Genomic DNA, 22,359 nt, shown 5'->3' on the forward strand with positions numbered 1-22,359 from the left:
TAATCCCATCTTGACTGATTGCTTCAGTGGGAACACAAACAATGCTAATGGGGCAAACACCAAAAGCAGGGGAGGAGGCATTTTGTAATTTTTTATGACTCAAGTTCTGATTCCTCATTTTAAATCATTACCTAGATACTTTATTATTTATAAATTTTAATTCTTCAGTTGTATTTACAGGGTAATAGAACAAAGCGTGAACATGAGCATCAGAACCTGGATTTGAATACTAAATCTGACACTTCTTAGCTCTGTTATCCACAGTCCAGTCACATGTAACAGTGAATACATACCCTCCCAGTGCCTGATGCTGCCATTATTACTAATTCCACAAGGGATATGAGGGTCAGCTCTATGCTTTTTATAGTTGGGGACCCCTCTCAGTCTCATTTTTCTCATCTATAAAGTGGGAATTCTATTATCTATATTATAGGATTATTCTGAGATTAAGTAAAATATGCATAGAAAACATCCAGCACATATCCGATGCATAATAAAATCTCAGCATTTTAAAATTTTTTAAAAGATTTATTTTTATTTATACAAGAACTGGGGTACAGGCCAGAGGCGTGGGAGGGTGAGAGGATTTCACCAAAGACAGGGTGGGGAGCAGAACAGGCAGATGGACCGAATACACTGCTGAGGGGAGCAGCGGGCAAGGCAGGAGAGGTCTGCCGCACCATGTGGGTATCTCCCTGGCCAGCCAGGAATTGTACTCGCCACAGAGGCTGCAGACAGCTACACAGCACTGTGCTCAATCCGCTGCACCACTGGGGAGGCCCATTTTAAAATTTTTTCAATTAAAAATTTGCTTCTCCTCCCCTGTCTCACCTTCTCCTTCTTTAAAAATGACAGCATAATCCCCTTACATTCCATGCACCATATAGAGGAACTAGCCTCTTGGTATAATAGAAATTTGAGTAAGAAGTGGACTGCTTGGGTGGGCTTTCCTAAAGATAGGGACACATATTTAAGGTTAATGATGTCTTTCCTCTCTGGCAAGCCTCTTTTCTACAGCTCCTGGAGCCCCAACATGGCCACAGGGAAAAGAATGGAGCGTCAGGTCAGTTTCCTGCTACTTGGATAGTTCTCTGGAGTTCTGTTATAGGATTTTATTTATTTATTTTACGACATTATTCATTTTTAAACAATATTTGCTTCCCCCACCCCTCAGGTGTAGTCCCCACAGAGTTTCCTTCACCAATGCCCCTGTGCACCATCACCTCAGGCCCCTGTGCTCCTCCCTCCCTCCCTCTGATCTCGCTTCTACCTCCTCCCCTGCAGGATGTCTCTGATTTATAATTGTCTGTTTTTGCTTTGTTGTGTTTTGTGTTGTTGTAATTTTTTTATACTGATGTCCATTTGGTTCCTCTATATTCCTGCTATAAGTGAAACCATCCGATATTTTTCTTTTTCCTTCAGACTTATTTCACTGAGCATAATTCCTTCTAGCTCCATCCACATTGCTGTGAATGGCATGAGTTTATCTTTTTTGATTGCTGAGTAATATTCTTTGTGTATATATACCACATCTTCTTGATCCAGTCATCTATTTTTTGGGCATTTGGGTTGTTTCCAGGTCCTACCTATTGTAAATAAGGGTCTTCATTTCTAAACAGTATAGAGCCGTCCGTTGTGTCCCCTGTAGAATTGCAAATAGCAGCACCAAGTGCTGGTGGGTACAGACCTCCTAACGTATCTCTGAGGTCAGGTTCTAGCTTACATCTTTATAGATAACTGGGCGTTTCCCTTCATGCTGCATTATGAAAATTTATTTTATTTTACTTTATTTTTTTTAAAGATTTATTTATTCATTTATATAAGCACTGGGTACAGTCAGAAGCACGGGACGGTGAGAGGATTCACCAGAGCCAGAGCAGGGAGCAGAACAGGCAGATTGACTGAAATACACTGCTGAGGGGAGCAGTGGGCAGCAGGAGAGGTCTGCGCACCGTGTGGGACTCTCTCCGGCGGCCAGGGATTGAACCGGCGCTGCAGAGGCTGCGGGCAGCTTCGCAGCCCAGCGCTCAACTGCTGCGCCACCAGGGGAGGCCCAAGAAAATTTTATGAAAAGGTCAAGAACTCACCAGGCTAAAAGAAAAAAAAAAAAAAAACAACAACAACTCAAGTTCACTTTCAAGTTAAGATTAAAGCCTTCCCAAAGACATTACTTTCTAGTTAAATCTATTTTTTCCTTTTTTTTTTTTCCTGCATCACTTTCTGCCTGCTCCCTTGTCAAGCAGCTCCTTACCCTCACGGGTGGCAGAGTAATTCCTCTGCTTATTGGATATCATTTGGTTTTCTGACATCCTACAAGTACAGATATGGTTAGTGTGCCCTAATGTTTGTCAGGGACACCCTGCCAGTTCATGGATGTGGGTAATACAGATGACAGTGGGAGCTGCTAATATGCCACTATAGGGGTAATTTTTGTAACAGTGATGATGAAGAACATTTATAGAAATGTGCAGTTTAGCTGGTGGGAGTGCAAACTGGTCCAACCACTATGGAAAGCTGTATGGAGATTCCTCAACCTACTAAAGATAGAGCTTCCATATGATCCAGCAATTCCACTCCTAGGTATTTACCCAAATGACACAGAAACATTAATTCAAAAGGGCACCTGCACCCCTATGTTTATAGCAGCACTATTTACAACAGTTAAGCTATGGAAACAACCCAAATGCCCAAAAAGAGATGACTGGATCAAGAAGATGTGATATATATATACACATTGGAATATTACTCAGCAATCAAAAAAGATAAAATCATGCAATTTGCAGCAACATGGATGGAGCTGGAAGAGATCATGCTCAGTGAAATAAGCCAGAAAGAAAAAGAAAAATACCAGATGATCTCACTCATAGCAGGAATCTAGAAAACCTAAATAAGGGACCAGGAAAAAGAATAACTATAATAATGAAAAAATCAAAATCAACAAGCAACTATAAACCAGAGACACACGATGGGGGGCGGGGAGAGGAGAGATTGGGGTTTAAATAAGGGGGGGTACAATTGTATGGGGAATATAAAAAAATAAATAAATCTTAAAAAAAATAAAAGCAACCCACAAGATAAAGAAAATAAACTATGCAAAGTAAAAAAAAAAAATATGTACAGCTTAGTAACTCACATCCCAAACTAAGTCTGTTTTTATCATACAATATATTACAAAGCACATCCTTATACAGTATATTACAAAGTACATCGTTATAGAAAAGTCTATCTCTTAGGCTTATGTGCTCTGGGATGTATTATTTATGTATGTATGTATTTCAGTTTTTCTTTAAATGTGTTGCAATTTAATAATTCAGTTGTATTTTTAGTAATTGGTGAGTTAATTTAGATAGCTAAAATAAGACTTTCTTAGGGAAGGCACTTTCTAAAATGCTAAATTTGTCATTGTTTGTCAAAGGCAGAATATCCTTTATCCTTTTCTTTATTCTATGAATCTAGAAGAGAAGTTATAAAATTAAAAAAAATCTGTATTTAGTAGATATAGTAGGATGAAAAATATGGTTGTCAAAGATGACATCAGTATCAGATCTTGTGTTTGTGTTGAATTCACAGACCTGCAAAGTCACAAAATCATATTACTAAGAGGGAAAATGCCTATTTTAATTATGAAAATATTCACAACCACTTTCCAAGTGATGGCTATGGTATTATTATTTTGGAAATTTAGGTTTATAATAATCAAGATAGATATCTGAATGGAGGGAGATATTTATTTTGATAGTCTCTCTTTGACTTGCTTCTTCATCTACTCTGACATTGCCTGAAAGAAAACTTAAAAAAAAAAAATGCTTGTTTTGTGATAAGCAGTGGTGCAGATATAATTCAATAGCCCTTCAGCTATTAAGATTCACTAGTCTTTCCCACACTGATATCCTTGAGCCACATGCTGATTGGGTTTTAGAGAATCCAAAGCCTAAAGAATTATGAAGTGAAGATTTTGTTTTTTCTTCTTTAGAAACATTAATTATCTACAATCTGACTTAATTTGGGAACAGCTTATCTTCTTTATCATGGGGTCAAATCTGCTTATCATTTTTTGAAGGTATTTAATATCACCTACAGATTAGACTTCCTAGTAGATTAAATGTCATTTGAGAAACTAATTTACAGCCCTTAGTTAGGACTTTCTGCTCAGAATTTACACAGAATTTAACTTGGCTTTCTACTGAAATCCTAATTTGTGAATCTTAGTGTTATCTGTAAGGTTTTTAGCATAAAATTTCCTTTGATCTTGCAGTCTTTCACAAATTGTAAATGTTTTATTTCTATTTTTCATGTTCTGTCATTCTTGCTCACTAGAAGCCTGCCGTTGATTTATTATTATTATTACATTGCTTTGAAATGGAATATTAATATATTCAATTTATCTAACTGCCAGTTGGTTTGCAGATGTAGGTAGAATTCTTTGACCAATACATTCTCTCCTTACAGCCAAGGATTTAGTGAGCATAGAATTGGGACAGTTACATGATTTAACTACATAGTTACATCAACTCTGTCACCTTTGAAAATGGGAACATATTTTATCCCTGGACTAAAGTGGACATGAAATTCCTAGACCCTCTAAAGATATGCCTTGATTACTGTACTTTTTCCTATTTGGGCGCTATATTCTTGGAGTTCTTCTGTTTACTCTGAATTGACCTCTTTTTGGAAAATGATATCCTGTGTTTGCTCTAGAAGTTTGTTGCTATCATTCTTTACTCATGACAAACTTGCAGTTATAGTGTTATTTTTTTCTATTTCTTCTCCTCCTACCCCTTCTTTTGAGAAAGAAACATTAAGTAAGCATACTTAATGGATTGGACAGTGACCAACTATTGACCAGGATGTTTAGGAAACCCAGTATCACTAACTCAAGAGCTTTTTAAGGATTACTACCTTTCCTCTTCTTATGTGGAGTGTCAGGGATAGAAGTAAATTGATAGTTTCAGGAGAGGGTCCCTCTATGTGGTGGCACAGCACCTACCAGTATCTCAGTAGGGAAAAAGGATTGTCTTGTAAGGATTAACTGTATGTCCCTCGTTAGTCAACTTCTATACTGTGTAAAGTCAGGTTTGGAGTTGATAAAGCTCTTTTTCAAGGCCGCTCCCACCTGTAGCTATTTTGGTTTCAAAGCAGAAGTGAAAATCCCTCACTGGTAGTATTTGGTGTAGTAGGATGAGGCTGAGTCTGGAGGTGAATTCGGAGAGTAAGGGCAGTGTCTAGTCAGAGTCCCTAAGTATTCAGCCCTGCAGAGAGCTGACTTCAGATTCTGTGGCTATGTCTCCTTCTCTATAAATATAAATTTAGACAGATATTTTTAAATACTCTGTTTCCTATTAAAAGTGTTCTGTCATTGCTTTTGATTGGTCATTCTGGAAACTTGCATTAGAAAATCAAATATTCTAGGAACTTGCTTTGGAAAATCACACATTGTCATTATTCTCCAAGTAAGTCCAGCCCAGAATTTTGGAGCTAGGTTGATCTTCACAATGACTTGCTTTAAAAATATAGATTCTTGTAACCTCTATGTTGAAATACGCATTAGTGCTGAACCACTGTATATTAAAGAACTTTCTCAAAAACCTTCTTTGAGTGATTCTGATGATATTTCTGGTTTGGAAGTCAGGGACTACAACTCAAGATCTGCTTATGCTCTGCCTCATATTCCTGCCTCCCACAGACCAACCATGCTACCTGAATTGGAGCCTTAGCTTTCAACTGTCTTGCTGTTCACACTTAAACCTTCACAAATTAAATCAGTTCTGGGGTCACACAGCTTTCTGGATACTCAGTGGACATTTAAATATTGCAGGCTGTTCTTACTAATGAGGCACTCTCTCAGGATAGAAGTCATGATGTGTGGTTAACATCTTGCCTGTGAAAACAAGTCCTGATTTTCTGCACAAATTTATGTATAACCACTGAGGTGGGTCTTTATAAATGTCCCTATTATATTGTCCCAACATCAAACTAATTTGATTGATTTAAAAAATGTACATTTCTGTCTTAGATAAAATCTGATCATTTTATTTTATACTTTTTTAGTGTTAGAGCTTTTATGGTAATTACATGGTGTTATATAAGCCAACTGTGGATGAAATCTTATGAGTCATTGATTAATAGTTTATTAGTGAACTACTGCAGGATAGTGTAGGGATTTAGGGCAGGATTTTGGGAGTAGAGTGGCTACAATTTTAAATTGTTGTTTGCTTTTTACTTTGAGAGGGTTCAGAATATGTTTTGCAGGTTTTTAATATGCTTTTAAATTTAATATTCTGTACTTAGAGACTTGCTAAAACAGTGTGACTCTGTGTGTGTGTGTGTCTCTGTACATCTTCTATGTCTGAGGGGAACTATACTCTTAACTGTAATGATCTTAAAGTATCAAAATACTTGAATATTAGACATTTTGAGGAGATATGAAGTAGAAAGCATCACTATATATACAAGCAGAAAAAGAAACATTAGCTTGTGAAATTATAAGTGAATTTTAGACATCTATGAAAATGATCAGAATTAATGCATGGTGAAGATGTTGTCTAATAATAACCTTAAGAGAAGTTATTTTAAGGTATATGAGTATATAAGAGAAGGACATATACCATATTTAGGTTTATTTATCCTGGAAAATTACATCATTGTTACTACTATTGTGATGATTTTGCAAAGAATATATATGTATATATTTGATATGCAAAGAATATATTCTTTGTATGTACCCTTATATGCATTTCATACATGTATGTATATCTATACATTATATATATTCCTAAAGACTCCACCAAAAACTGTTAGAAAAAAAATAAACAAATAAACAGTAAAATTGGAGGCTATACAATCAATATAAAAAAAAATCCAGTGTGACTCTATATATACAAACAATGAACTAGCAGGAGGAGAAATGAAGAATACAGTGCCATTTATGATTACATGAATAAGAATAAAATACTCAGGAATAAATTTGAAGAATAAATGATCTGTACACTAAAAAATGTAACACAATGTTGAAAGAAATTGAAGAAGAAATGAAAAGATATTTTATACTCATGAATTGGAAAAATCAATATTGTCAAAATAGCCATACCTAAAGCAATATACAGATTTGGTGCAATCCCTGTTGAGATCCCAATGCCTATAATATAAAGCTACAGTACTGGAATAATAACAGACGTATAGATATATGGACAACTAACATAATGAAGGAATCAAAAGCATATGATGGGAAAAGGAAAGTTTCTTCAATAAGTGATACAGGAAAACTGAACATCCACATGCAAAAGAATGAAACTTTTGTAGACCATTATTTTACACCATGTACTAAAATTAATTCAAGATGGATTAAGATACATAAAAGAAAACATAAGTAATAAGCTCTTTGTTACTAGCCTTAATGATATCTTTGTAGATTTCATTTCCAGTAGCAAGAGAGATAACAGGCTATAAACAAATGGGACTACATCAACCTTAAAAGGTCCTGCACTGTGAAAGAAATCATTGTTAAAATATTCATAATTATTGAATAGGAAAATATATACAGATAGAGTTAATATCCAAAATACATAAATGACTCATACAGCTCAACAACAACAAAAGGCATTCAACATGATTTAAAAATGTGCAGAGGATATAAATAGGCATTTTACCAAAGAGGTACAGATAGTCAACAGACAGATGAAAAGACTATCATTGGGGAAATGCATATCAAAATCACAATGATATTTCACGTCACATTGGTTAAATTGGCTGTAATAAAAAAGTCAAGAAACAAGTGTTGGTGAGAATGTGGAGGAAAAGGAGCTCTTACGTATTGTGAATGCAAATAGGGACAGCCACTATGGAAAACAGTGCGGTAGTTCCTCACAAATTTAAAACTAGAACTATCATATGATCTAGTAGTCCTTCTTCTGGGTATTTAGAGAATATGAAAACACTGATTCAAAACATATATGTGCCCCTATGTTCATTATAGCACTATTCACAATAGTCAAGCTATGGAAACAACCAAAATCTCTAATGACAGATGAATGGATAAAGAAGATGTGGTGTATGTATACAATGGAATCCTATTCATCAATGAAAAAATAAACCCTTAGACTTTGACAACAGATTGGTGGTTATTGGAGGGGAAGCAGTGGAGGTGGTGGGGTCCAGAAAGAGGTGGTAGATGGTGACTGGACATTTGATGGTAGCCAAGGTGATATATGCAGTTGCAAGGTGAAAAACTGTATACCCGAAACCTATATAGTGTTGTAGATTAATGTTTTCTCAATTAGAAAAGAAAAAGAACTTTGCTAACTTTGAGTTAGTATTCTTCTGCCTTTTATGTTAAGAACAGGAGAATAGGAGAGAGAATGAAAAATACACATATACAGAGAGAGAGAGAACTGTAAAATTTTATTTATCATCAGTTGATTTTGATGCTGCAGGCTCATTACATGGTTAGTGCTTGGCTATTCTGCCAAAATCATCATTTTTGGCCGTCTGTGCCAAATTATAGAAAGTGATGGCCTTGGGCACAGCTGCTGAGTCTAATGTGTGTTTCTAACTTGGGTATTATTGATAATGACCACACAGAGAAGTCCAGTGGCCAATTGTGCAGAACAAATAAGAGGGAACTACACAAACACATACATTCAGGAGTATGACAAAGAAAAATCTGTATTTTACATTGTGAAATGAGAGTAGCTATTACTAAAATATCCAGATAGTAGTGCAATCTTTCCTACTTCATCTCTCTTTTTTTTGTTTAAAGATTTATTTATTTATACAAGCACTGGGTACAGTCAGAAGCGTGGGAGGGTAAGAGAATTCACCAGAGCCAGAGCAGGGAGCAGAACAGACAGATGAAATACACTGCTGAGGGGAACAGCAGGCGTAGCAGGAGAGGTCTGCGTGCCATGTGGGACCCTCGCAGGCGGCCAGGGATGGAACTGGCGCTGCAGAGGCTGCGGGCAGCTTCGCAACCCAGCGCTCAACCGCTGCGCCTCCGGGGAGGCCATCCTACTTCATCTCTTTATACTAGCTTTCTCCCAAGGAGAAATGACTTACAGGAAAAACTGACCTTGACTTTCAGTACTTCTTTGTGATGTTTCATGAATTTGGCTGTGACATTGATATTATTAGAGGACATGGATTTAGCTAATATTGCCCACCATTCATTGCCAGGGCCTTTTCTCAGCTCAGTTGGTGCCTTTAAGGAGAGTCACTAATGATGAGTGACAGTTGTTTGCTGTCACTGCTTTTCTTCTTGCTAATTCTTATTGCTTGGATCAGCAGCAGGACCATTTCAGGCAAGTTAAATCTAAAGTCATTAGAAATACAATTGAGGAATTATAAGAAAATAAGCTTTCCAGCAATGCTAAGTTTACAAGGAATGCCAAAAATCAGAATTTAAAATAAACATTTCTGTATTTTGGTTGGCTAATTTATTTCCCTAAAATATCACAACTAGTGAATGTATTGGATAGAAAGATACCTTACTAGTTTTGCTTTGTTTCAGGGCCTACTTCTGGGGCATTCTCAGCTTCCTCAAGTTTGAGTATCCCTCCTTCCTGTCATTGGTGGTGCCACTCAGTTAAGGACTGAAATAAATTCATCTGGCATGGAGCTTGTACAGATAAGGACCATAAACCTCCTTGAACTCCAAAGATCCAGAACTTTCAGCTCCAGAATCACTTTGCCCACTTTCTTGTAATGCATCTAGATCTGTGGGGGTCAAATATGGCTTTCAGCAGCCATGTCTGGACCTGGAACACCTCAGGATCTTTTAGGTCTTCAGGAACTTTTCCCTGTGGTGGGGTATCTTTCCATTCTGGCAGTGTTCCCATCTTGAATGCCTCAAAACCAGTCACATTGCTATTTGCAGTATGCCTTAACAGGTCTTCAAAAGAAAGTTACCAGAGCTATATGAAGTGACTTTGGCATACTAAGTAGTCAGATTTCCCAACACATGCTTTTAAATTTTCTTCCTCCAAACCTGCCTCATCCAAAACTTCCCCAGCTTTAGTTCCTCAGGTCCCAAACCTTGGGCTCTGCCAAGGTTCCTTCTCTCACAACTTGCACCCAGGCAGTCAGGAAATTCTCTTGGGTCTGTTTCAAAGTATACCCTGAATTTGACCATTTCTCACTACCTCCCAGAAACCACCATTTTCCACTCTTGCTTAATTTACTGCAACAGATTCCCAGCTGATTCATTTTGCTTCCCACAGGATCCTCTCAATACAGTAGCCAAGGTGATCATTAGGAAATCTAAGTAAGGTCATGTTATGCTTTTATTCAAAACTAATAGTTTCCATCCCAAGAACCAACACTCTCTATGCAATCTATTCTCCTTTTTATCTCCTACCCTCACCTTCCACTCTTTCCTTGTCCACTCCTACCCTGGTCTCACTGACCTCCTTTTCTCCCCTAGGACCTGATGTCACTTCAATGCGGTCTATTGTGATCCCCATATTTAAGACTGCAGCCGCCCATCCTTGGTTCTCAATTCGTCTTGCTCCTATTACATTTCCTTTTCCCACAGCTCTGATCACTTTTTTAAGAACAGCTTAACTGAGAGATTATGTATAAACCATAAATTTCACCACTGTAAGAGCACAGTTCATCATTTTTAGTAAACATATACAAAATTGTGCAACCATCATTACAACTTTCTCTTATAACACTTCTCGGTCATCCCCAAAAGTTCCCGTGTGCCCATTTGCAGTTATTTCCACTCTGATCTGCTTGCTGCTTCTTGATTGATTTGCCTTTTCTAGACATTTGGATATTGCTCTGCTCTGTACCACCAGCGCTAAGCACAGTGCTTAGCCAATGTGGGTTAAATGAGCTGCGTATTTAGAGGAAATAAAAATGCCCCTTTTTTTGTGTACACCTAACCTTATTTAATGCAGATAACTGGTGTTATTTGATATTCCATCATCAGGGCCTGTGAGTTTCTCCTTCGCAGTGTCCTGCATGTCCCCTTCCCCCCCCACTTCCTCCACCGCCTCACCTCCTGGCTGCTCTGCAGGTCACAGCACTTCAGTTCTGTACTGGTCTCTAGACTTCTTTTTTCTTCTGGCCCTTCCTGTGGACTGCTGTCAGAGTAATATCCGTAGAAACTTGGTTTCCATTCTCTCACTCTCCAAAACCCTTCAGTGAGTCTCTGAGAGCCAAGGCTTCCCTAGTCTCAAAAAGTATTTCCTCACTTGCCTTCTAGTTCTTCCTAGTGTAAACCGATTCCCTTTCCCTGACTCTGTAAATAATCATGCTTTCAAGACATACTGTTTCTAAAAACAAACAAAAACTCTTAAAGCCATTGAGAGTTGGCAATGTAGAGGAATCCAGAATTTATCTATATCTCTCCCTAAGTTAGGTATTCTCAAAACAATGGAATTAAAAATTTTCTTTATACCAAAGTTTTTTGTTTCTGTTTCTTTTTTTTTTTTTTTTCCCCAATCAAACATTTCTCTGGTCACCAGTAGTGAAAGATAGTTACAGGGTTAGTTTCATAGAGGACACAAAATACATCTGCCCAAGGCCTTCCAACTTCAGGACCAGACCATAGCTCCACTCAGTTCACTGTCGGTTCCTGCCAGAGACCCCAGGGCCTTTCCCCAGACTTTCAGTGTTGATTCTGCTTTTTCCAGACATTGGAATATTGTTCTTCTCTGACAGGGCCCAAGGTGGAGACTTTTCTCAGGATACTATTGTCTTATTCTCCAAATGTCACATCCAACCTTCTCTGTACTGTTGTTACTGTTTCTGGCTGCTGTGACCCTCCTTGATGACTGGTGATCTAAAGGCTGCTTTGGGCTGCACTTTTACCCCGATACTTAGTGCCCCTGCAGTCAGGGGCCTTTGGCTGCTTGCCACTGCCTTCTTTCTCTGTGCAGTAGCAGCATCCAGGTCCATCAGTGGAGTGGCCTTAGGTATGGACTACCCTAAGATTGAATCCTGGTCCTTTCATTTATTAGTTGTTTGGTGTTCTTTGAACTTGAGTGGCTTCATTTGTACTTGGCAAATTATACCTTCTCTGCAGTATAATCATGTGAATTAAGTGCAATCACATACTTATGTTTTCTTGTCCAGTATAAAATGGTCACTCAGTAAATTTTTGCTGTCTATACTATAAAGATTGCTCTTAAACAGAGGCACTGGGGGAAACAAGTGCTTTCCTATCACTGGGGAGTCCAGGCTTTTCTTCCCATTATCACCTCTCCCTCAATGTGTTGGTGATGACAGTGTTGACTGTGTTTTCTGGTACTTAATCTCTAATACTAATGAAGAGCTGTGACACATGGATCACATCTGGTTTGCTCTGATTTCAGCATGAAAGCTATAAGAATAACTGTTCTTGCTTCTTTAAATTTTCTGGCAATGGTTATAAAAGCATTGCCAGTTTTCTGACCAATTTTTTTTTCTGTCTTATCAGAATGCTCATTTGGCATATAATTACTGGGCATCTGTTAGATGTCAGGTATTGTGCCAGGTGCTGATGATTTAATGGTGAGGAAAACAGATCAGCTCATTGTCATCTTAGAACTGACACTGTAGTGGAAGAGATGAACATTCATCAGATGATCTAACAAATAAAGGCACAAATACAGTTGAAATAAATGCTGAGAAGAAGACATTCATAGTGTTATGAAAAGTGTTTAAAAGGGGTTTTGACCTTCACGAGGCAGAGGTAGGAAGTGGTTAAGAAGTCTCCCTTGAGTAAGTTTGGTTGGGGGCTTGAAGGAAGTGAGGAATTAATGAGGTGATAGAGAGTGGAGAAAGGAAGGAAAAAACCACATATACAGCCCAGAGCAGTGTTTGGAGGAGACATGTAACAAGGCTCTGTAGACTGTAGAAAACCAGGCATACTGGAGGAGATAATGCAGGGTGGGGAGGGCAGTAGGGCAGGGCCTATAAAGATACCAGTCTATCCTAAGAACAGTGGGAGGCCATTGAGGAAGGATTTTAATCAGGAGCAGTAGGATCTGAAAGGCTAATGATGGCTGCTGACTGGCAGAGAGCACAAATCAGTATAGGTAGGCTCTGGGTCAGATCAAAGATGATGATAGTAACTGGGTCTAGGAAGTTGGAAAAAAGAGAGGAGTAGACTATGTAATGGCTGTTTAAGAGGTAATATATTCAGGTGTTGGTTATACATTGAGTATTATGAGAGAGAACAAAACCCGGTGACTCCTACATCTATGGGGGTGGTGGTACCATTCCATACAGCTGCTGGGTGGAGGCGCCATTTGCATGAGTGTGGTCCTAATCCATACAACTGTAGGGGCTGGGAGTGAAATTCCATGCAACTGGGTGTATGTTGGGACTATTTGTTGGAATAGAAATTATGGAAAAAGAAATTATGTTGAAAAAGAAATTATGGGGCCTCCCCGGTGGCGCAGTGGTTGAGTACTGGGTTGCGAAGCTGCCGGCGGCCTCTGCGGCGCCGGTTCGATCCCCGGCTGCTCCCCGGCCACCGAAGGAGGGTCCCATATGGCGCGCAGACCTCTCCTGCCGCCCGCTGCTCCCCTCAGCAGTGTACTTCGGTCCTTCTGCCTGCTCTGCTCCCTGCTCTGGCTCTGGTGAATTCTCTCACCCTCCCGCGCTTCTGACTGTACCCAGTGCTTGTATAAACAAACAAACAAACAAATAAATAAAACATGCCTCTAGAAAAATTAAAAAAAAAATTATAAAAAAAAAAGAAAAAGAAATTATAGAAGAGGAGCAGTTTGGAGGAGGGGTGAGATGAATGATGAAAATTACTAGCATGGTTACAATAATATTAAATATAAACTGTCTTTTACTTAAAAAGATGTTCAGATGAAGATGTCAAACAGAAAGTTATTGTATACTTGGACAAAATGGAAGACTCTGGCTGATGATATAACCTTTTGATTGGAGTTAAAGTTGTCTAGGAATAGAGTAGACAATCTGAATCTCAGGGATTATAATACGTAATTTATTAGGTAGAGAGAAATGAGTGTGAAGGAGCCAGAAAAGAAAGAGGAAAACCAGGAGAGAATGGAATCATAGAAGCCAAGAGAATAGCGTGATACTCTAGCAAGAACAAAAGATTGTTTATTGCTGTTAAATGTTAATATCCAGTAAGTTGAGGACTCGGAGACCAGAGTCTCCTGACACTCCAGCCCTTGTCACTTTGCCACTATATAATCCCAGAACCATACTATACTCCTGCTTGAGCAATCTCAAGAAGGCAGAGCTTCCCAACTGATAGAATAGAAATTATCCTGAATTGTAAAAAATAGGGAAATGAGATCTTTTAACTTTCTTGCATATCAGAGTTTGAAGTACGATTCATACCTACTATCTAAATGACATATGCTCACTCCTTCAGCAAGCTGTATTGGAAACTTTCTATGGAAGCTGGGTGAGAGGTGCTTCATGTACTGAACATATTCACAGGACAATAGAGAGGAATGAGGTAACCTATCTAGGCCTGTGTACACATCCCTAACAGAAACACAAATTGTTGGAATTCGGAGAAATCAAAGATTAATAGATGACGTGGAATGTACAATCAAAAATAGAAACATGAAATGCACAATCAAAAACTGAGCATTCTTCAGGGTAAGAAGCCTTCTGGAAGGCTGAGATAACACCTTAGGATTTACTTTCCAGTGCACTGATAGCTCATTAGTCTTTCATAGTTGTCATCTTTTTCCTTTGTACTTTTGCAAACAATTTTTTCAAAGGTTTGCTTACCAAAAAATAAAATAAAATAAAATAAACTTCTCTAAAATGTTTTTCAAGGTACAGCTTTTATGATTCATATGTTCCAATAACAAACTAAATTAAACTGACGTCTCCAAAAAATCAGCACTGCTTTGAGTGAAAAATCAAGATAGTGAAAGGGCAAGTTTTGTTCTTTTACCTAGGTTGACAACTAGTTTTAAAAATATTATTTTTTAAAATTATTCCCACTAAATAATATTCCTTTCTGTGTAGAAAGTGGTCAATTATGGATTTAGGAAATATGATAATCTTGCTTTCTCTTTGAAAATGCATTTGCTAAGAATTAGCAATCCTTAATTTAATTCCTTAAATTAGTTTCCTGAATGACTTAGATATAGTTTAGTCAAGATATAGTTCAGTCAAGAGGTTTGATGGGAGATAATTGTAAAACAATTCAGGTGAACTTCGCATGCTGTAGCCAACTTCATATAACCCATAAAAATTTCCCTTTGCATCACCTTCCTAAAATGCAAACATGGAGCTCTTTCTTGGTCTTCCCTTCTGGAGCCTCGGTAGGATTGCCTGCTGCACAGGATCTTCTGGGAGGATGCCACATAACTGCTCTCTTTCTCTAATTTACCCTTCACTAATTTACTCCACCAACACCATGAGACGACCCCAAATAAAACTGGCAATATTTTTCTCTTCTGAACTCTCAGGTTTCCTGTGTTGTGTATGGGTAAGATGGGGGTGGAGCAGGTGGTCGTTACAACCTTTCTGACAATAAGTGGCATGGTTCTGCTTTCCTATACAAAATACACGTGTTTGTATGGATTTAGAAAAAGAGTGGCATAAAATGGCAGGGGCTGTGTGCACACTTGCAGGCTCTTCATAGATCCCTTCTGCTCTGACCTGTTGTGGACACTTTATCTGGAGGGGCTTTTCTGGGCACATGTTTTAGCCCACATTCTCCTGCTTTAAAATAGCTAGTGGACTCCACAGCTGCTACTGTGAGTTCAGTCTCTGATGGTGTTTGCAGCATGAGATCATCTGGTCCCACTTACCCTGGTCAACCTGGCCTGGTTCTACTTCTGGCACTGACACTGCTTCAGTCTTTTTCTAGCACACACCCTCTGCACATGGCTGATCCCCTGATGTTTTTCACCTGTCTCCCTGTCCAACTCTGCACCAAGGTTTAGCTCAATACCGATTCTCTGTGAAGCCACTCCTGATTAGGACTACAATTTTCCTCTTGAAGTTCTCATCTATTCTGTTACTCAGTTTTATATCTAGCTATATAGAGTTGTCTTCTGTTGTTCTAGGTCATCTCCTTTGTTTACTTACCTAGAAAGTATATCAGAGGTAGAAGCTGTGGCCTAAAGTGTTAGAACTGGAAAGGAACATTAGCATCTAGATCTAAGATCTTCCATCTTTCACTTCACTTCTGCAGTCAGTAGCCATGATGCTGCAACTGTGATGCACATGCACACACACCTGAAGATGATCTCTCAGGGCACAATAGACACTCAAGGAGGGAGGAAGAGAGGAAAAAGCACAGGGAGATAGAAAAAGTTTTGCTCCAGGCAATTCTGGTGCCACCACCTTCCTGTCCACCTTAATGACGAATCCCTTTGTGTTCCCATTTTGCTGAAAGTCACTCATTCGTGCAGAATGACTTCTGAGCTACCGTGAGCAATAAGTAGGCAACCTGTTTCGCCTCTCCTCCTTTGCCTACATGACTTGGGAGAAAGTTAATTAAGCACTCAGTGCCAGAGATTTAGAGGCAGAACAGTAGGCAAAAAGGGACTAGAGAGAAGGGAGACAAATTGTTGTCTATGTCTCCCCACTACACATACCATCTAGGTACATGCACCACTTACACATATACACACACACACACACCACCTATACGTACCACCTGTGCATGTACACATACCACCTATACACTCACCCCACCTACCTACACATGCACATACTACTTGTATACATACACGCACACACACACACACGTCCTTATGAATTCACACTCATATGTATACTTTTTCAGCAACCCATCCTAAGTTGGGGAACTATGTTGGGCCCGTTACTTTTTCTCTCAAAACATACTTGGCTTGGTAGATGCAGATTTTGTATTCCTCCGGAAGGACTGGGCCTCTTTTGTTGTTTGCACAAGATCCATGATTAGTATGATTTTACTTCTATTTGAAGAGAGGAGAAAAACTTTATATTATTCTGCCAAGGAGATGTCTCATCTGCACACAACTGAGACCTGCCTTACTTGTTTCTGCTAACCTCCAACGTTGGACAGCTCTTCAAATCAATTTCACTGGATCATTATTCTTTCCACATGAGAAAGCAGAAGATCAGAGAGGCAAGCTGGCTTGCCTAGGGGACAAATAGCAGGACCAGAACATAGGTCTTTGAGTCTTTGGTGTTCAAATCCCTGTGGTGTCCTTACATAGTACATTTTTCATAAGCTTTCTTTTCTTTTCTTTCTTTTTTCTTTTCTTTTTTTTTTTTTTTTTACTGTTAACTACTTTGAGCATTCTACTGTTTCCCTTTGCCATATGCACAGATACTTGCCCCAGCCATCTGGGAAAGAGAAAAATCATATCTGGCAGGGGAATGAGTATGCAGATGCATTCTTTTTATAATGACTCCAGAGAAGGTTGTTGAAGGTATGATTTATTTAGCCAGTTTCTTCAGATCTAGATTCAAAAGGCATTGTCATGTTCAGAAAATATTTTATGTTGTACAAGACTCCAAGGACATTCATTCTTTCTCAATCTGTGGTCTCACTTTTCAGCATATGCCTCTGACTTTAGCAGCTCACTGAAAGGCTAGAACCTCAGCATTGACCCCCGGCTGTATTCTTTCCCTGTCAGTTCCTGTCCTCCAGGCTGTTGCTCATGATTATATCAAAGATGGGAGCAGCTGGAATCAGATGCCTGTGATTATTAAGACAGTAATTACTGATCATGCCGACACCAGCAATATTAACTAGTGCTTAAATAATTGAAAATGTTACCTATGAGGCAAGCAGAGATTCAAGGTATCAGAATACAAGGCATTGTCTGGAATAGCCCAGGCAATAATAAAATGTTTTCATTCTTTCATTCAGATGTTTGGGCTAAAATGCTATGTGGAGAAAACAAACTTCCTTGAGCTTAATCATTTGTCTTTTTTTTACACAAAATAAAATTATACACAAAGATCTTCAGGAATGCAGTTCTGGGGGAACAAATTCTTTTTTTTTTTTTTTAATTCCCACGTTATTAGAAGAGAAATGTCCCATCTGCCACAGGAGTAGGAAGTGTTGGATGACGCGGTGTCCTTACACTGTACCTCATGGTTTGGGCAGTGCTTTCAAATTTGTTATTTTATTTAGTGTCAGTGAAAGTATGTGGAGGAGGTGGTTACTCCCCTCCTATGGAGAAGTAAAAGTTGGCTAAGGAAGGCTAAGTGATTTGCCCAAATTAGTGGAAAAATAACTTATGCAGCAGGGTTAGAACATAAGATTTATTTGTGATTTCATAACATTTTCATGAGGTAGCAAAAAACACTATACCCTGGCTATGTTTGGTGAAGTATAAGAAATACTGTCTTCTTTGGTGGAATTTTCATTAGAAGAGTAAATGGTCATAGGACAGAAACAATATTTTTAATGGAATTTTAGAGTTTTCTTCATTGGAAGAATGATTATCTTTATTCTTAAATTTCTAATGCTAATTTAATTTAATACTACCTGGAAACTTTTCACATATAGGATATGACTACCCTATATTGGATGGTTCCAGTATTTCTATACTGAACTTGTAGATTTCTTATTCTTATCCACCCAAATATTTTAATTTTTACTTGGAGAGCAAGTAACATAACATAACTTCCCAATCTTCATTTTTTATTTGTTGCTTTTAATAATCACTCCCTCATTCCAGTGCATTGTGCCAACAGTTCATGCCAGTTGTAGGCAGTGAGCAGCAGAGCCAACTTCAAAATTTTCCAATGCTTAACAAGATGCCTAAAACCCATAATTATGCTTCCCTTTCAAAGATCTAGAAGCTACAGCCAGCTCCCTTAGCTCGGAAATCCCAGCATATACCCTAAGGGCTAGTATGTCTGGAGATCATGGGACAAGCCTTTCTAGAAATCACAGCCCTATGGAGAGAGTAAATATTTATAATCCTAGCCCAGCCCAGGGGGGCCAATGTCAGAGAAAAGGCTTGTTTTTTAGTACATCACAATATCTGCCACCAGATTGTCCTCTGACCCAAGTCCACTTGGACCCAAGTCCCAGCGCTAGAAAAGGGAGCAAGGAAGCTAAACATTATTTGACTGAAACCCCTATGGGCTCTTGGGTGCATGAAGGTGTTAATGAATTGGGCAATGCTAGCACTTAGAATTTTGGTGGCTGTAAAAAAGGGTTTTCTCAAAACAAATAAATAAATAAATAAAAGGGTTTTCTCAAGCCCTCCTAAGATGCTGCCATGGATCCACCACCTTCCTTTGGCGAGAACCACCATCTTCCAGTAAGTCACCAAAATGACCAACACAAAGGGAAAGAGGAGAGGCACCCGCAGTATGTTCTCTAGGCTGTTTAGAAAACATGGAGGTGTTCCTCTGGCCACATACATGCGAGTCTACAAGAAAGGTGATATTGCAGACATCAAGGGGACAGGCACTGTTCAAAAAGGAAGGCCTCACAAATGTTACCATGGCAAAACTGAAGAGTCTATAATGTTACCCAGCATGCAGTTGACATTGTTATAAACAACCAAACATTGGACAAATTCTTGCCAAGAGAATCAGGATTCGTATTGAGCATATCAAGCACTCAAAGAGCTAAGATAACATCCTTGAAATGCATGAAGGAAAATAATTAGAATAAAAAGGAAGCCAAAGAAAGGCACGTGGGTTCAGCTGAAGCGCCAGCCTGCTCCATCCAGAGAACACTGTGAGAACCAATGGGAAGGAGTCTGAGTTGCGGAACCCAAGCCCTATGAATTTGTGGCTTGATAGGTGTGGGGGGTGGGGGAAGACTGTGGACTCTAGAAAAGAAAAGGGCATTCTCTTGGCCAGTGCCTCCTTCAGAAAAAAGTGACTGTGGCATCTGGGGGATGTCACAGATTTTTTTTTTTTAAAGATTTCTTTATTTATTTATACAAGCACTGGGTATAGGCAGAAGTGTGGGAGGGTAAGAGAATTCACCAGAGCCAGAGCGGGAGCAGAGCAGGCAGACTGACGAAGTACACTGCTGAGGGGAGCAGCAGGTGGTCAGGAGAGGTCTGCGTGCCATGTGGGACCCTCCCCCGGGCTGGGGAATGGAACCGGCTCTCGGGCAGCTTCGCAGCCCAGCGCTCAACCGCTGCGCCACCAGGGGAGGCCTGATGTCACAGATTTTGCAGTGTTTTGACTGAATCAGTAGATTCAGAAGTGGGTAGTTATACACAGAGATTATGAAGCTGAAGGATGATCACATTTTTGAGAGCTAGTGGGAATAACCCTGGAACTGGCAGACTGGTTTTTCCTGTGTAGTTGGAGTTTCTGCAGTTACAGGTATGGGAATGGAACAAGACCAGAATGGGAATGTTTCATACCAGTTTCTGGGATAACAGTTTTTACTGAGGCGTTTGGGAAATAAAGGTTTACTCAAATGATAGATGTAACTTATTTTGATTTATGGAAAACTGTTCACTTTATCGAAGAAATAGCAATAGAATTAGTAAGCTTTTAGACACTTACAATGTGAATTTATTTAGGATGAAAATACTTTTAAGATTTTGTTTAAATCAATATATACCATTTTATTTTTTTCTTATTTTTTATTTAAATTTTATTTTTATATTCCCCATACAATTACCACCCCCTTATTTTGACCCCAATCCCTCCTTTCCCCACCCCCCATAGAGTGTCTCTGGTTCATAGTTGTTTGTTAATTTTGATATTTTCTTTCTTATAGTTATTCTTTTTCCTGGTCCCTTATTTAAGTTTTCTAGATTCCTGCTATGAGTGAGACCAATATATACCATTTTAATCAATTTAGCCATTCAGAGTTATATAACATCTATCTTCAGTTCCCAGTAAAAAAAAAATTTTTACATGAATCCTTCAGATCCCATTTACCTTGTTTAATTTTTAAATAGCAGTATCACCTTCTGACACACCATGAAATTGCTTCATTTTCCCATGCTTATTATTTGTTATCTGTTCTCGTCTGTTCTCACATAGAAGGTAACTCAGTGGGGTACCTATTTTGTCTGTCTTACCAGTCTATCCCAGACACCTAGAAGAAAGCCTGTAATATGGTGGGCACTCAGCAAATACTTGTTAATTATTACATCAAAAACCTGTCATTTCACTATCTATGAGCTTGGAATTATTATGTGTTTTGTGAGGAATAAATAATGAGGATTAGGGGCCTGAAGGATTACTTTATGATTTTGATCTTTGGGCATCCAACACTTACCAGGATGCTCAAAACCTGTAACTATGCTTCTCTTCCAAAGAGTTAGAAACCCACATTAGAGATGTGGTAGTGGCAGGTCACTTCCCAATTTGTGATTTTCAAGGATAGGTTTTTGCTCTTCCTGCGTAGGTCTTTGGCTCAGAAGCAGATTCTAACCCTGTTCTCATAGACTGGGAAGTAGGTCTTACTGAGATAATCATACTTATGTCTTCTTTCCCTTTTCTATTCCTCCAGGACAGATTGTTTCAGACGTTGGGTGCTTTGGTGGTAGATGTGATGTGTAACATACATCTGAAGAGTTGTGAACCTATATCCCTGCATCAAATACAGTACTGCAAACTGTGGTTACCTCAATAAAAATAATACAGATAAAAAATTACAACAAAATGTAAGGTTTAACTTAAGTGAAAAGTGGCTGTCAAAGGAAAAAAGAAATTGTCCTAAAATGAGCCAGAAACAATAATAAAAAAGATGCACACTCTTAGGTTCTAGATATTTTTTAGGAGTGTGAACACATTTCATTCTAAACTTTCTTGGCAGTCATTGTAAAATGAGACACTTGATTGGTTTCTTGATTTATAGTGTATATGAATAAAACAAAATCGATTGTTCAGGAGTATTGATGAAATTCACGTCTTTTTACTACGATCAGAAAGAAGTCCTTCTCAAAGAGATTCTCATTGAAAAGGTCCATGTGTAGTGAAAATAATTAACAGTGTTTTCCAAGTAATTTTTATAAGTTTCTCACATCACCTTCTCTTACTTTCATTTATAACACCTTTGCACTGCTTTTCCCATTTTCCAAAAGTAGAACATTCCTATGAAACTTACTGTAAGCCACAGGGTATAAAGAGAAGAAGCAATTACCACTAATTTTGGGGCATCTCCAGATCCAAAAAATAACCTAAGTCATACCAAAAGAACCATATAAACCTAAAATAACATAGCATATATTAAAATTAGGAATGATGTGATAAATGCACATTCTGAATAAAGTAGTTTCCAGGCAGGAGCTCCGTGGAGCCACTCTTTTGCTCAGGGTGTGGACTGCCTCTCTGACATCTGCTGCAGAACTAACTCTGAATGCTATTTTCACTTTTCGTTGTAAAAGCAAAAATCCTCTTCAGATTTCCTTCAGTTAGCAAAAAACAGAAACTTCACTTTTATAAATGTGAAGTGGAATTAGGCCAACTTTTCAAAGCAGGGATGCTTGGATT

The 22,359-nt window shown here is 38.6% G+C and overlaps 1 protein-coding gene and 2 pseudogenes across 7 annotated transcripts in view; 2 read left to right on the forward strand and 1 right to left on the reverse strand.

Moving 5' to 3' along the window:
• Positions 1-22,359, forward strand: part of KLHL32 (kelch like family member 32) — a 178,152-nt gene that overhangs the window by 6,700 nt on the left and 149,093 nt on the right. The window lies entirely within an intron of this gene.
• LOC119251487 (developmental pluripotency-associated 5 protein-like) lies at positions 9,483-9,830 on the reverse strand (annotated as a pseudogene).
• LOC119252718 (60S ribosomal protein L21-like) lies at positions 19,176-19,742 on the forward strand (annotated as a pseudogene).

The sequence above is a fragment of the Talpa occidentalis genome, unplaced genomic scaffold (genome assembly GCF_014898055.3).
Source record: "Talpa occidentalis isolate TD23 unplaced genomic scaffold, MPIMG_talOcc4v2.1 talOcc4.2, whole genome shotgun sequence".
In the NCBI taxonomy this organism is placed as follows: domain Eukaryota; kingdom Metazoa; phylum Chordata; class Mammalia; order Eulipotyphla; family Talpidae; genus Talpa; species Talpa occidentalis.